This window comes from Narcine bancroftii, unplaced genomic scaffold, assembly GCF_036971445.1.
Source record: "Narcine bancroftii isolate sNarBan1 unplaced genomic scaffold, sNarBan1.hap1 Scaffold_283, whole genome shotgun sequence".
NCBI classification, from domain to species: Eukaryota; Metazoa; Chordata; class Chondrichthyes; order Torpediniformes; family Narcinidae; genus Narcine; species Narcine bancroftii.
The window spans coordinates 149,063-164,121 of NW_027212018.1; the positions used below are offsets into that span (position 1 = coordinate 149,063).

The 15,059-nt window shown below is 43.0% G+C and overlaps 1 long non-coding RNA gene across 1 annotated transcript in view; it reads right to left on the reverse strand.

Moving 5' to 3' along the window:
• Window positions 1-1,060: 1,060 nt before the first annotated feature.
• LOC138750844 (uncharacterized) overlaps window positions 1,061-15,059 on the reverse strand; it is a 53,178-nt gene continuing 39,179 nt past the window's right edge. Inside the window, exon 3 of the long non-coding RNA XR_011349543.1 lies at window positions 1,061-1,440. This is a non-coding gene — a long non-coding RNA (uncharacterized lncRNA). The remainder of the gene's footprint in view (window positions 1,441-15,059) is intronic.

Sequence of the window (15,059 nt, forward strand, 5' to 3'; positions counted from 1 at the left end):
GAAGAAGATTGAAAAGAGGGTTGGTGCGAGAACACAGCCTTGCTTCACGCCATTGTTAATGGAGAAGGGTTCAGAGAGCTCATTGCTGTATCTGACCCGACCTTGTTGGTTTTCGTGCAGTTGGATAATCATGTTGAGGAACTTTGGGGGACATCCGATGCGCTCTAGTATTTGCCAAAGCCCTTTCCTGCTCACGGTGTCGAAGGCTTTGGTGAGGTCAACAAAGGTGATGTAGAGTCCTTTGTTTTGTTCTCTGCACTTTTCTTGGAGCTGTCTGAGGGCAAAGACCATGTCAGTGGTTCCTCTGTTTGCGCGAAAGCCGCACTGTGATTCTGGGAGAATATTCTCAGCGACACTAGGTATTATTCTATTTAGTAGAATCCTAGCGAAGATTTTGCCTGCAATGGAGAGCAACGTGATTCCCCTGTAGTTTGAGCAGTCTGATTTCTCGCCTTTGTTTTTGTACAGGGTGATGATGGTGGCATCTCGAAGATCCTGAGGCAGTTTACCTTGGTCCCAACAAAGCTTGAAAAACTCATGCAGTTTGGCATGCAGAGTTTTGCCGCCAGCCTTCCAGACTTCTGGGGGGATTCCATCCATACCTGCTGCTTTGCCACTTTTCAGTTGTTCGATTGCCTTATATGTCTCATCCAGGGTGGGAACCTCATCCAGCTCTAGCCTTAGGGGCTGTTGAGGGAGCTGGAGCAGGGCGGAATCTTGGACTGAGCGGTTGGTACTGAAAAGAGATTGGAAGTGTTCTGACCATCGGTTGAGGATGGAGATCTTGTCGCTGAGGAGGACTTTGCCGTCTGAGCTGCGAAGCGGGCTTTGGACTTGGGGTGAGGGGCCGTATACAGCCTTTAGAGCCTCGTAGAAACCCCTGAAGTCGCCAATGTCCGCGCTGAGCTGTGTTCGTTTGGCGAGGCTAGTCCACCACTCATTTTGGATCTCCCGGAGTTTGCGCTGAAGATGGCTGCATGCGCGACGGAAGGCTTGTTTCTTCTCTGGACAGGACGGCTTTGTAAGGTGAGCCTGGTGGGCAGCTCGCTTCTTTGCCAGCAGCTCCTGGATTTCCTGGCTGTTTTCGTCAAACCAGTCCTTGTTTTTCCTGGAGGAGAAGCCCAGTACCTCTTCAGTGGATTGCAGTATGGTAGTCTTCAACTGATCCCAGAGTGTTTCAGGGGACGGGTCCGTGAGGCGGGTTGCAACGTCGAGCTATGCTTTGAGGTTTGCCTGGAAGTTTCCTCTCGCTTCGTCTGACTGCAGTTTTCCAACATTGAACCTCTTTCTGGGGGCTTTATTGTTCCTGGGCTTTGGCTTGAAGTGAAGGTTGAGCTTGCAGCGAACCAGCCGGTGGTCAGTGTGGCATTCCGCGCTAGGCATGACCCTGGTGTGGAGCACATCTTGTTTGTCACTTTCTCGCACCAGGATGTAGAACCACTAGCAGAATTGATAAGAACAGAAAATAAAATAAAAGGGATAAAAATAAAAGACAAGGAATATAAAATCAGTTTATTTGCGAATGATATTATAGTATACTTAACAGAACCAGAATTATAAAAGAAATTGAAGGTTACAAAATTAACGTAAATAAAAGTGAAGCAATGCCAATGAATAATGCGGATTTCTCAAAATTTAAGAAGGAATCACCATTCAGATGGCAAATGCAAGCAATATGATACCTAGGTACACAAATAAATAAAATTCTCAACCATCTATATAAACTCAATTATTATCCACTAATGAAAAAATTACAAGACGATTTAGAGCATTGGAAAGATTTACCATTAACACTAATAGGAAGGATAAACTGTATTAAAATGAACATTTTCCCAAGGATATTATACCTATTTCAGGCATTGCCAATACACTTGACAGAGAAATTCTTCAAGGAATTAAAGAACATAATAAGGAAATTTTTATGGAAAGGTGGGAAACCGAGGATAGCACTAGATAAATTAACAGAATGGTATAAACAAGAAGGCTTACAACTGCCAAACTTTAAATATTATTATAGAGCCGCACAATTAAGATACCTATCAGATTTTTATCAAACAAGGGAAAAGCCAGATTGGACTAGATTAGAAGTAGATAAAATAGGGGAAAAGATACCTGAACACATATTATATAAATGGGATGAAAAATTGGTACAACGTAGGAGTTCTCCAGTATTACATCATCTACTCAATATTTGGAAAAAAGATTCATGTAGAAAGAAATAAAACAAATTACCAATTACCAAAACTAATATTGACGCAAAATAAGTTACTCCCTTTTACAATAGATAACCTTTCCTTTAGAGAATGGGAGAAAAAAGGGATCAAAAGAATAGAAAATTGTTTTTCAGGAAATAGATTATTATCCTTTGAACAAATGAAAGATAAATACAATATAACTCAAGATACAGTGCTGGCATATTACCAATTGAGATCCTACTTGAAGTACAAATTAGGAAGCAGTCTGAGGTTACCAGAGGGAAGTAACTTTGAATATGTGATTACAGATACAATGATAATCAAAAGATTTATAACAAATATGTATATTAAACTGCAAGAACAGTAGAATGAAGAAATAAATGGTAAAACTAAACAAAAATGGGAACAAGGTTTATATATAAAAATAAAAAAGGAAACATGGGAGAAGTTATGTTCTGGAACGATGAGAAATACAATAAATACGAGGTTACGTATGATACAATATAACTGGATACACAGGCTATACATTACACCTCAAAAGTTAAATAAATGGGACCCAACAGTATCTGACAGATGTTTTCGATGTAAAAGAGAAATGGGAACAACAATTCATGCAATCTGGGCATGTGAGAAAGTAGAAAAATTTTGGGAAGATCTAAACCATATATTAAATAAAATTACAGAAAACAATATACCAAAAAATCCAGAGATCTTCCTCCTAAGTAACATAAAGAAGAAAGAATTTGGAATTGATTTGGATGGTGCACAAAAAAGACTTGTTATGATAGCTCTAGCCGTAGCAAAAAAATGTATTATGTCAACCTGGAAATTGGAAGATAATTTCAAAAAAAAAATGGTATATAGAAATGAATAAATGTATTCCATTAGAAAAAAATAACATATATTTTAAGAAATAATATTGAAATATTTGAACAAATATGCGAGCCTTACATGAAACACAATAGAGAAAACCTACTGGGGACATTCACTACCTACATTAACGAAAGGAGAAGGAAATGAAAAGAATTGACTCAGTGGAATTTCTTGTTTATTTTTATTGAATGACAACATTGTTTGAATGGTATAATGTATCTTAGATTTTGTACTTTAAATGGATGGGGGTGGAGGTAGGGAGGGAGGGATGGGAGGAGGGAGGGGGGAGAAAATGGTACTGTATATATTTGAAAAGGAAAATGTATGTATCTTGGTCAATGTGGTTTATGGTGTGAAAAATTTAAAAAAAATTAAAAAAAGAAGAGACTATACACATCTACTCTATCTATTTCCTTCATAAATTTATATACCTCTATCAAATCGCCTCTCAACCTTTTGCATTCCAATGAATAAAGACCCAGTCTACTCAAACTTTCTCCGTATTCTACATACTGCAATCCAGGAAACATTTTAGTAAATCTTCTCTGCACCCTCTCTACCTTATTGATATCCTTCCTATAATTTGGAGACAAGAACTGCACACAATATTCCAAACCTGGCCTCAACATTTCCTCCCACCTCCTATATTCTATGCTACGATTTATAAGGCCACCATACCAAAAGCCTTCTTCACCAGCCTATCTACATGAGTCGCCACCCTCAAAGAACGCTGAACCGTTATTCCAAGATCTCTTGGTTCTTCTGCATTCATCAACACCCCCTCCCCTTCACTTCATTTTGTGTATTTTTCCCAAAATGAAGTACATCTCTCTTCTCTACATTAAACTCCATCTGCCACCATTCAGCCCTCTCTTCTAAGCCGTCCAAATCCTTCTGCAGTCCACAAAAACCCTCCTCACTATCCACAACACCCCCACTTTTGTATCATCCACATATTTACTACCCAATTTACCACACCATCATCCAAATCATTCATGTAAATGATGAACAATAAAGGACCCAAAACCGATCCCTGAGGCACACCGCTGGTCACTGACTTCCATCCTCACAGACAGTTGTCCACCATGACTCTCTGGTGCCCATCTGACTACCTCAACATCTATCCCTAGTGACTGAACCTACCTCACCATGTGGAACCTTATCGAAAGCCTTACTGAAATCTAAACAGACCACGTCTACTGCTCTACCTTCATCAACTTTTCTATTCACTTCCTCAAAAAATTCAACAAGATTTGTCAAACATGACTTCCCATCACAAACCCATGTTGGATGGCGCTGATCAATCCCTGCCCCTCTCGATACTTATACATATTATCCCTAAAAATACTTTCCATTAGTTTACCCACCACCGATGTCAAAATTACTGGCCAATAATTGCTGGGCCTACACCTTAAGCCCTTTTTAAACAGAGGAACCACATTTGCAACACGCCAATCCCACGGCACCACACCCTCCTCCAGTGACTGTGGAAAAATCACTGTCAGAGCCTTTGCTATTTCCTCCCTGACTTCCCTTAAGGTCCTGGGGAAAATTCCATCGGGATCTGGAGACCTATCCAGCTTTATATACCTCAGAGGTTCGAACACCCCCTCTTTGCTGATCCCTATGTTTTCCATAACTACCACTTTTGCCTCACTTATCCTACACAATTCCATAGCCCTTTCCCTAGTGAATACCGATGAGAAGAACTCATTCAATATCTCTCTAATCTCATTTGGCTCCTTACATGCTCCGATTCTCCAGTGGACCAATTCTATCCTTCACTCTCCTTTTGCTATTCACATAGCATAAACCCTTCGGATTTACTTTCACTCTATTTGCTTTTCCCACCTTGTAACTTCTTTTCGCGTTCCTAATTTCCTTCTTAAGCTTCTTTCTACAATCTCTGTATCTTTCAAGCATCTCGTCCATCCCTTGCTTCCCGTATTTAATGTAAGCCTCCCTCTTGACTTGAACCAACTTCCTAATCTCTCTTGAAAACCACAGCTCTCTTGAACATCTGGCCCTGTCTTCTATCCTTACAGGAACATAAAGATTCTACACCTTCAAAATCTCACTTTTAAATTCTCCTCCACCTCCTTCACAAAAAAAAACAAATCAGCCCAAACCACACCCTCCAAATCCCTTCTCATTTCATCAAATCTGGCTTTCCCCCACTCAAGGACCTTCATCATCGGACCAGACCTATCCCTTTCCATAATTATGCGGAAACTAATGGTACCATGATCACTGGATCCAAAGTGCTCCCCAACAGTAGGTCCAACACTCCCCCCTCTCTCGTGGATACCTCAACATATTGCTGCATCAAGCTATCCTGCACACATTTGACAAATTCTAAGCCACCCAGGCCTTTCACTGACGGCGTCTCCCAATCTATATTAGGAAAATTAAAATCCCCAACTAACACAACTCTGTGCTTATTGCACACCTCAGCTATTTCCTCCCACATTTGCTCCTCTAGTTCTCACTCCCCACTAGGTGGTCTATAATACACCCCTATAATTGTAACCTCACTTTTTCTATGTTTTCATTCCACCCACACCGCCTCCCTCGACGAGCCCTTCAATCTATCACGCCTCACCACTGCTGTAATATTTTCCCTGACAAGTAATGCCACACACCCCCTTAACCCTCCCCCCCCTACCCCTCCAATTCTCTCACATCTAAAGCAGCAAAATCCTGGAATATATAAGTGCCAATCACATCCCTCATACAAACACATCTCACTAATATCCACCACATCATATTGCCAAGTGTCTATCCCACCTTCAGCTCGTCCACCTTACTTTTGATAGAGTTGAATGGAGATACTTGTTTGAAATTTTGGAAAGGTTCAATTTTGGTTTTGGACTGAATTCCTGGATTAAGTTACTTTATTTTAAACCAACTGCAGTAGTTATTACGAATGATCTCAAATCTTCGCCACTCACATTGTTTCGATGTACTAGACAAGGCCGTCTCCTCACACTTCACTTTTTAATCTGGTGTTAGAACCCCTTGCAATTGCACTCCGTAATTCAAATGAGATTCAAGGAAGAGATAAAGGACATCGTCTCTCTAGATGCAGATGATCTTCTAGTCTCTATTTGAGATCCTGCTCGTTCTATCCCTGCGATGCTCGCTTTTCTATCACATTTTGGGAGGGTTTTCTGGATATAAACTACATTTTCATCAAACTGAATTATTCCCAATCAACTCACATGATCCTATTTATGACAATATACCATTTAAGATTGTTAAAGAGTATAGTACATACTTAGGTGTTAAAATCACCAGGAAATTTAAAGATTTGTTTAAATTAAAATTTGCTCCTTTATTCACTTTTGTGAAGCAATCTTTTACTCGATGGACCCTGTTGACTTTGTCTTTGGTTGGCCGTATTAATGCTGTTGAAATGATAACATTACTTTGTCATATACCTATTTCAGCTGTCCCAATTTTTATTCCGAAATCTTAATTTGATGATATTGATTTGAAGAATTAATCTTTGATGACTAATGAAACTGATGGGCTTTTATTAACTATAGACTGGAACAGCCGTCAACCTCATTGACTGATCAAGGCAAACAAAGAATTATGGGTAGGATCGGTCTCGGGAGGCATTTCCTGTCAGCAGCACCCAATCACAGCACGACAGCGGTTTACCACACTATTATATTTCGAATGGTGAGGGCATCAGACTGAATCAGCTTCACTTGCAGAAACCTAAGAAGGAGGGAGGTCTGGCCTTATGGAATTTGAGATTTTGCTATCGGGCACTTAATATTCACTGTATGATTTTTTGGGTTTATGACTTGGATAAATTTGATCGTCCACTCTGGGTAGATTTGGAATTGAAATCTGTCCAGAATAATTCCTTAGCTTCTTTTTAGTGTCAGCGTTACCTTTTAGACGACCTCAGATCAGTAAGTAGATTTCCAAACCCGGGTCCTCTTGTTGCGATAATTCCCATCTTGGGAAAAACCTTCTCACTATTCACATCATCAATGCCTCTCATCATCTTAAACACCTCCATCATGTCCTCTCATCCTCTGTCAGTCCAAGGTGAAAAGCCCGAATTGACTCACCTGCTTTCATTAGGCATGCTCTCTAAATCAGGGAACATCCTTGGAAATCTCCTCTGCACACTTTCTATGGTTTCCACATCCTTCCAGTAGTGAGGTGACCAGAATTGAGCACTCTACTCCAACTGGGGTCTGACCATGGCCCTATATCACTGCAACATTACGTCGTGGCTCCTAAATCCAATTCCACGATTAATCAAGGCCAATACACTGATCAGCTTCTTAATCACAAAATCAACCTGCACAGCTGCTTGAGTCTCCTATGGACTCGGACGTCAAGATCCCTCTCATCCTCTACCCTGCCAAGAGTCTTCCCATGAAAACTATATTCTGCCATCCTTTAACAAACTGTTTAAAGACAGCTCGGAGGAGTTGGTAGCAGGACTAGGCAGCAGTACCATGTGGGAGAGCACTGTGTCTCCACTGGCTGAACACGCTAGATTTGTACAAGTGACAACGTTGCCATTTCTCAACACAGTTTGCCAGTGATATCTGATCCCAAGAGACAAGGGATAGACACTGTAGAGAGCTGATAGTGAAATCAGTGGCCAAACCTAGTGGCTGAGGACATCAGCATATGTGGGGGCTGCACAGTTGGAATCTTGGGGCAGAAAGGGCGAGAGGAATATTATTCATCCTAGCTCTGCCTCCTAGAATCTTGTAGACCTCTATTAAGTCTCCTTTCATCCATCTTCACTCCAAAGAGAAAAGTGTCAGCTCTGGTTAAGACTTACTTTCCTATCCAGGCAAATTCCTGGGAACTCTGTTCTGCACCCTCTCCATAGCTTCCACATCCTTCCTATAATGGATGATGGTAGATGGGGATAGAGGGGGTGGGACAGATGATGGATGGAATCTGCAGTTCTCTATCCTCACAGTCACATCAAAGTGAGGTTAATTACTCCCTGACCAACAGGTGATCTCTCTCGGACCAACAGGTGAATCGACCCTGACCTACGTGTGACCCCTGTCCAATAGGTGACCACTCTCTGATCAAAAATTACCTGTCCCTAACCAACAGGTGACCTCTGAACAGCAGGAGATATCTCCCTGACCTACAGGTGACCCATGACTAATAGATGACCTCCTGACCAAAAGAAGACCTCTCCCTGACCCACAGGAGACCCCTCGACCACAGGTAACACCTTCCTGACCAACAGATGACCCCCTGACTAACAGGTGACTTGACCAACAAGTGACCACTGCTTGACCAACATATGACCCTGACCAACAGGTGATGTCTCCCTGACTAACATGTAGACTCCTTCCTGACCAATGTAGACTCCTTCCTAACCAACAAGTGACTCTCTCTGACCAATGGATCACCCCAGGCTAACAGGTGACACCTGACTAACAGTTGATTCCTGAACAAGATGACCCCTGACCAAAAGCTGACCTTGAACAACAGCTGATCTCTGACCAACAGGTGACCCTTAACAAACAGGAGACCTCTCCCTGACCAACAGTTCATTTCTCCCTCATCAACATCTGACCACTGACCAACAGTTGACACTTGACCCATTGGTAACCCATGGTCAATATGTGGTCCCTCTCTCATGTATAAAAACAACTGACCTTCTCCAGCAAACCATCAAAGTCCGTCTGCCGGTTCATCTGTTGTTTTTAGGTAAGCAAGAACCCTTTAATGACTTTTTTGTGCACTCTTCAAAGGCCTTGCAAAAGGAATCAAGAGACAGTATGTCTCTTGCTGTTGCTTTAAAGACAATAGTCTATTCAACCTTAACGTCAATTCAGTAAACACCAACTTGTGAAATCTCCAGTGCTGTTCTTTACAACTTCTGCAAAGTCACTGTGGATATAAATTCTTCAGTATTTCAAATAAGATCTGCTTTAAAGTGTGTGTATGTACATAACCTGCTCTATGTTTCCCAATTTATCTCCCAAAAATATTTCTATATATTCTGTCACATGCCCAACAGGAGATCTCTCTCTGACCAATAGGTGACCACCATATGCAGGCCATTTGAGTCCACGTTGGTCGCCAGGGTTAACTGGCCCAACCTATCCCCCATCCCTTTTACAGTCACAATGGACTACCTGAAGGTACTGGGGATCTGGTTTGGAGGGGTTGAGGCATGCACTAAGAATTGAACAGAGCAATCATTAAGGTCCTCCAAAAATGGTCATTGTGACTTTTGACCAACAGGTGACTTCTCCCTGACCAATATGTGACCCTTGACCAACAGATAACCCCTGACCAAGTGATCCACTGCATAACCAAGAGAAAACCTTTCCCTCACCCAAACGGGGCCCCTGTCCAACAGGTGACTATAACCTGCCAACAGGTGATGCCGGATCCACCTTTGAGCCTGCCCTGACCCACAAGTGGCCCATAACCAACAGGTGACTCCTGATTCATAGAAGACATCTTGCTGACCCACAGGTGGCCCTGACCCACAGGTGATTCCTTCCTGATCAATAGATGAATCCTTCCTGACTAACACGTGACTTTTCACCAAACAGAATTCTACCTAGCCAAAAGGTGACCCCTGACCTGCAGGTCACCTCTTCCTGACCAGCAGGTAACCCTTGACCAACAGGTAACTAACTACTCCTTGACCAACACATGCCCTGTCCTGACCTAGATGTCCACTTGACCAACAGATGACCTGTCCCTAACCAATTCATGACCATTGTCCAGCAGGTGACAACCTGACCAACTGGCAACCACTCTCTGAATAACAGGTTACCCCTGATGAACAGATCACCTCTCCCTGACCAACAGGTGACCTCGGAACAACGGGTGACCCCTGAACAACACATGACATCTGAATAACACGTCCCCTTCAAAAACATACTGGGGTGTAGGTCAATGGGGTGTAAGGACTTGTAGGACCGAATTGGTGGCCTGTTACAGTGCTGTTTGTCTAATTATAAAAATTAAAGAAAAACAGGTGACCCCCTCCCCAAGAGTTAACTCTGCCTGAGCAACAGAGTGAGGAGTCTGAGGAGATTTGAGATGTCACCAAAGACTTGCCAATTTCTACCGTTTGCATCACCTGAGCTGCCAATACACAAGACAAGAAAAGGCAACAGAATGTTGTGAACTCAGCCAGTGCCACCATGGGCATTAGTCCCCACTCCATCGAGGACATTTACAAGAGGCGGTGTCTCAAGAAACCAGCCACTATCCTCAAGGATCCCCACCACCTGGGCCATGCCATCTTCTCACTGCTACCATCGGGATGGAGGAACAGAAGCCTGATGAACACCCAACAGAACAGGACAGCTTCTTCCCCTCTGCTCACAAGAGCCCGATAGCTATTTAATTAACACTGTTCTTGAAGCTTGGGGTGGGGGGAGGTGGTGTCAGGCAGAAGGTTTGTGAACTACGACCACCTGCAACCTTGAGACATGGCCTTGTGACCCTCACTGTGCCAGTGCTGTCAGGCGTGGGGTTGGCCATGGTTGGAGCATGCTGGGAGCAGCACCGTGCATGCTGGGAGCAGTGCCAGGCATTCTAAGGGCAACAAAGTGCCGACTGTGATGGCTATTTTTGTGAGAACAGCCTTCTACTCAAAACAGAGATGCTGCATGAGGGAGAGTTGACTCTTGAAGAGGTTTGTCAGTTGTCACCTCAGTGGCTGGCATATTCAAAGTGTTTTATTCTGTGTAACAAGGCAATAAACTGATAACATCTATGAAGAAGGCAACAGTATTGCGAGCCTGCATCATTTCAAAGCCTCTGGTTCCTTCTGGCTGCCTTGCCGACTCCTGATACATATTTTTACAGGATGCAACTTCATCCACTTCTGAGTGGTTCCCTCAATTCCAGATCTCTCAAGGTTGCCCTTGCAGGTTGATAGGATCGTTCAGAAGGCTTATGGTATTCTGGCCTTCATTAGTTGGAGATTGAGCTCAAGAGTTGAGAGGTCACGTTACAGCTCGAGAAAACTGGTTAGACCACAATTAGAATATTGTGTTCAGTTCTGGTTTCCTTATTACTGGAAGCTTTGGAGAGGGTAAATGTAAATGTTTCACTATCATCATGTAACACTACATTTAGAATGTAACATACATGAAATTCTTTAACTTTTTTCTACCGGAAGGCGGACAGAGTGTTGCCCATTTCTCCAGTGCCCCTCAGAATCCTACAGCACCGGGTGTCCCTAGGCAGTCTCCCCTCCAAGTCCTGACCAGTCCTGAGCCTGCTTTGCTTCCAAGATCAGGCAATCTCAGGCATATTCAGGTTATTAGGGTGCAGAGAAGATTTATAGGAGGTTGCCTGAACTGAAAAATGAGGCAAGCTTAACAGAGCTAGGGCTTTTCCCTTTGGAGTGAAGAAGGATAAGTGGTGACAATAGAGTCCTACAAGATTATGAGGGCATTGGTAGGGTGGACAGGCGGCAACATTTTCCTGGGGTGAGAGGGTCAAATACCAGAAGACAGAGAAGTGTTAATGAGATTCTTTCTCAGAAAGGATGTGATGTTGTTGGAGATGGTGCAGAGATTTACTAGGATGATTCCTGGAATGCAGGGGCTGGCGTATGAGGAACATTTGGCACCACAAGGGTTGTATACGTTGGAGTATAGGTGAATCTCATAGAGATCTTTTGAATATTGAAAGATTTTGACAGAGAGAATGCAGATTAGATGTTTCCCTTGATAGGTGAATTGAGGACAAGGGTCATCGTCTTAAAATTAGAAATTATTCATAGAGGAGGAAGAACTTCTTTCGTCAGAGGGTCGTGGATCTGTGGAACTCACAGCCGCACAAGGCAGTGGAGGCCAGATCACGAGGAGAATTTAAGTAGGAAATAGATAAGTATCTCATTAGTAAGGGTATCAAGGGACCTGGGGAAAAGGCTGGAAATCAGGTGTTCAGCTGAGTGTAGAGTCATGGAACAGACTCGATGGGCCTAATGACCTGCTTCTGTCCCTTTACATTGTGATCAGATTTCCGAATGTTCAACGAACCATAGACACGACCTCGTATTCTCTTCTTTTGAAAATGTAATTTATAGCAATATTTGCACCTATGATACTGCTGTGGAACAATAAATTGCGTGAAATGTTCATGAGAATAAATTCGGATCTGGATTCTGCATTGTTCCAAAACAAGGTCTAATTAATAGAGTAGAGATACATGCTCCATTTGTGTCTGGTGGACTTTGCTTATTGTTGTACACTACTCTGATCTCGAATGACGGATGCCAGTGTAAGTTTGTTGTCTGTCTCAGTTGCTATTGTATGTGTGTCGTCAACTTCCAAAATGGCTATCCCCATGGTTTGCACGCAGTCGCCGTTGGAGTTGACGTTAACCCTATCCGTCGTGCTCGAGCCCCCACTATGCTATTTTCCACGACTAGAAATGGGACCAGAGGTGACACAGTCCAAGTTGGCGATGGCCGTTGTTCACATGAAGCACTGGAAGGGTAAGATTTGGCCTTACGCACTTATGCTTAGGGTCCCTTTCTTCCGCAGCTGAAACTGGCTGCGCTTCTGGCATGTCAGCTCTTTCATGGATGCTTTATCTGGGAGTGAGATGGGTAGAAGTTGGGGAATATCTTTGATAGGGTTAGACCATAAGATTTAATGCATGCAGTTACCAGATTCTGGAGTTCTGTTTTGATTTTCAGAGAGATTTTGTTACCCTTTAGGCTGTGAAGTTCCTGCTGCATTTCAGTCAATGGAAATCATTTCTAGACTGGACTGGGGCTGTGCCAACAGAGAGGCTGGGTCGAGAGGAACTGTTCGCCCTGGAATGACAGAGGCTGGGGGGTGACTTGAGAGAGGCTTAGAAAATAGAAAGGACATGTGCCAAGCATAGAGAAATGTAATGTATTAATATGAACGTTACAGTCTGGTGTCCCATGACACACTTGACTCCAATCACACCCAATTAACCTGCCAACCCTGTATGTTTCGAAGGGTGGGAGGAAACCAGAGCACCTGGCAAAAAGTCACACAGGTCATGGGGAGAAAATACAAACCCTTCACAGCCTAACCAGGGGACACAACACAAACTCTGCCCACGTCACTCTTCACTCTGTCCTTTCATTTACACTTGTGGCTGCTCTCACTCAATCCCTCTGTTCATTAAACAGTTCTCCTGTCCCATTTCAGATTCAAGATTCCTTTGTTGTAATATGGCACGAGATTTGCTTTAATCTGTCCTAATTCGCAGAACAGCAGTAATCATCAAGAATCCGCACCACCCAGCACACGCTCTTTAATCGCTGCTACCATCAGGAAAGAGGTATTGATGCCACAAGCCCCACACCACCAGGTTCAGGAACAGCTGCTCCCCCTCCACTATCAGACTCCTCAACGACAAACTCAATCAGGGACTCATTTAAGAATTCTTAATTGTGCACTTTATTGAGTTTTTCTTTTATTCTCTCTGGATTGCAGTTTGTTTACATTTATTATTTGCTTACAGTTAGAAACATAGAACACTGCAGCTCAGAAAACAGGCTGTTCAGCCCCTCTAGTCTGTTCCAAAATATTATTCTGCTAGTCCCATTGACCTGCACCCAGTCCATAACCCTCCAGATCTCTCCCATCTGTGAATCTATTCAATTTATTCAAGAGTGAGCAGGCATTCACCATGACAGATGGCAGTTCATTCCACACTCCCACCATTTTCTGAGTTCTCCCTAATGTTCCCCAAATTCCTTTCTCCTTTCACCCTAAAGCCATGTCTTCTCCTAATCTGTGGAAAGAGCCGACTCTCATTTACTGTCTATTCCCCAGAATTTTGTAAACCTCGATCAAATCTCTCCTCGTTATTCGACGCTACAAGCAATAAAGTCCTAACCTGTTTAATCTTTCCCTATAACTCAACTCCTGAAGACCTGGCAACGTCCTAGTAAATCTTCTCTGCCCTCTTTCAATCTTACTGATATCCTTCCTGTAGTTAGACGACCCAGAACTGCACACAGTACTCCAGATTTGACCTCGCCAACATATTATACAACCTCATCATAACTTCCCAACTCCTCTATCAATACTTTGATTTATGAAGGCCAAGAATGCCAAAACTTTCTTTGCAACCTTTAGTTCTTTACATGAGAACATTGAGTCCAGTTGTGTTTGCACGACCAATAAGTGGTAATTCTGCCTGACCCACAACAAAAATGATCTGAGGGTTGTATGTAATGTCATGTATGTACTCGGACAATAATTCTGAAATCTGAATGTTCCTGACACTGGGGCTTTGAATTAAAGGAGAGGTTGGATAGACTGGGACTGTTCTCCTTCGAGTGTAGGAGGATGAGGGGGACCTCAGAGATCTTGAAATCTTATGTTAATTCACCTTTTTCCCCAACATGTAACATCAGAGGACATAGATTTAAATTGAGAGGGGAAAGATTTAAAAAGGACCTGAGGGGCATAATTTTCACCCAGAGGGCGGCGGGGCAAGTGGAACGAGCTGCCAGAGGAAGTGGTAAAGCCGGGGACTATTGTAATGTTTTAAGGACATTTACCCAGGTACAGATTCAGACGGATACGGGCTAAATGCAGGTGAATGGAACCAGTTGAAGAAGACAACTTGGGTTTCAGGGTCGAGCTGGTCTGAAGGGTTGGTCTCTGTGGATTACAATTCCACGAGTCTCTGATATCAGTGACTGCACAATCTCTTCCATAGAAAACTCCAGCAGAACAACAGGCCTTTTGGCCCTTTTAGTCTGTGCTGAACTATTATTTTATACAGATCAAACTGACCTGCACCTAGAACATAGCCCTCTCATCAAGGTACAAGCCCAAAGTTTTATTAACTATTAAAATCAAGCCGGCATTCACCACTTCAGCTGGCAGTTGGTTCCATTCTCCCACCACTCTCTGTGTGAAGAAGTTCCCCCCAAATGTTCCCTTTCAACATTTCACCTTTCATTCTTGACCCATGCCCTCTGGTTCTTATCTCACCTTAACTCAGTGGATA